The sequence below is a fragment of the Octopus bimaculoides genome, chromosome 15 (assembly GCF_001194135.2).
Source record: "Octopus bimaculoides isolate UCB-OBI-ISO-001 chromosome 15, ASM119413v2, whole genome shotgun sequence".
Classification (NCBI taxonomy): Eukaryota; Metazoa; Mollusca; class Cephalopoda; order Octopoda; family Octopodidae; genus Octopus; species Octopus bimaculoides.
The window spans coordinates 38,040,822-38,042,729 of NC_068995.1; the positions used below are offsets into that span (position 1 = coordinate 38,040,822).

General features: G+C 34.4%; 1 protein-coding gene across 1 annotated transcript in view; it reads left to right on the forward strand.

Annotated features, from left to right (window-relative positions):
* Nucleotides 1-1,290: 1,290 nt before the first annotated feature.
* The window catches only part of LOC106870918 (neuronal acetylcholine receptor subunit beta-3), a 7,706-nt gene continuing 7,088 nt past the window's right edge, over nucleotides 1,291-1,908 (forward strand). Inside the window, exon 1 of the mRNA XM_014917154.2 lies at nucleotides 1,291-1,700. The gene's annotated coding sequence lies outside the window, so the exon portion shown is untranslated. The remainder of the gene's footprint in view (nucleotides 1,701-1,908) is intronic.

The window sequence follows — 1,908 nt, forward strand, 5'->3', positions numbered from 1 at the left end:
TCGTGCACATAAGTTTGTGATGTATGTTCCTGGTATACTCATATCAGACAGGTAGTGATGATGCGTATATGTGGCTTCGTATATATTGCTGCTGTTACGGCCGTTTTGAGCATTTTAAGAGTGAATCTGTAATGTTGCCTACGTACAGCTAAATGGTATTAAATATTGAGTTCAAATTTTAGCGCACTTTCAGGAATAGGAGAAATTGGCTAAGTTTTCAACTGGTACTTATTTTAACGACCCCGAAGGATAAAAGACAAAGTCGACCTCGGTAAAATTTGAACTCGGAACGTGTGGACGGACAAAATGCCGTTAAGCATTTTTCCTTCACGTGCTACCAGCTCGCCGCCTTAGTGGCATTAAATATTCGCAGTTAAATGCTTTCATAACGATAACACAATACTGATGTGTGTGTTTTTAGTGACGAGCATTTAGAGGCTGGTTCATAAAGATCGTATATAGTCTATCATGTATCACGCGTTCAGGCTAAACACATGCGAATAATTACTGCTACATAAGTTTATTATTCATTAATCGACAATTAGTGAACATTAGTTATTGCGGTACGGTGTTGTTATAATATCTTTGTATGGAGTAATGCTCCCGATAATACTTTCATTGATTTTATATCGGAATTACATGATAATAGAAATTTATTAGCAAAAATACACAGTTTTACGACTGTAATGATTTTTTTTCATTTCCGTTTAATAACATAATTCTCAATACATATAGGCAAATTAAGAGCCTGCTCTAAAAGCTAAGTTTTCATAATGTATATAATCGTCTCTCTTCAAGGAGTGTTGCATTGTTATCACATGTGTTTGTAATTTATCGTCATTATTATTCACGTTTCATTTGAGACTAAGTTTTCAGAAAGCATCTTAGAAAGACAACGATTTTCACATCGATCACTCCAATGGTGCATGTCTTATGTGCATGTATTATGTATGAAGGCAAACACATATAGACATACATACAAAAATAATACACATAATCATACGTACATATAAATACATACATATACGTATATAAACATACATATGCATACACATACTTACACACATGTATATATGCATCTCTCTCCCTCTCTCCCTCTCTCTCTCTGTATATATATATATATATAGAGAGAGAGAGAGACTATAAGATAGATAGAAAGAGAGAGAGTGAGATTGAAAACTATAGATAGATAGAGATATGTACACACGCGTCCACGCACACCGATACACTGAGATACATCGGTATAAAGTAGATACAGTCTCAGTTGCGGAGCATTCCCTTCAGCCATCAACTGGAAATCACAATGATATGGGCATATGTTTCTTTCAACATGTTCTCCAAACACTCATAATAACAAGAAATGTCTGGATTTCGTAGGTGCACACTACAGCATGCGCTTCATCTCCGTTATCAATTCAGCAACGACACGAAACACTGTGTATCGTGAAAGGACACCAAACACATTAGAAGTTCAGTTTCTTTACCGAGACTTTAGGTTTATTCTTCATATATTTTGACATATTCATGACTGATAAAGCAATTTTTAGGTTCGTTCTCCAATTACTGATTCACTACAGCGTTGTTTCTGAAGTCTTTTACATGAAACATAGAACATAGTGGTTGGAGATTAAAGAAATATCATCGCGTTATCATATGTATAGAAAGCACTCTAAAAGTATTTCTCCGCTGAACTTTGACAAGTAAGTCCACAAATTTATTTATATTCTATGTATTTATTCATTAGCCAAAGCTGGCCACATTAAAATCAATGCCGCTGCAATTTTTGTACGAACCACTGCATTTGACAGACAAAAAATAGATGAATATTTAAAATATAGTCAGATCTACTACATTTTTCGTACATTTACACACCCTCTGCTTTAAAGTTTACAGTATATATATATATAT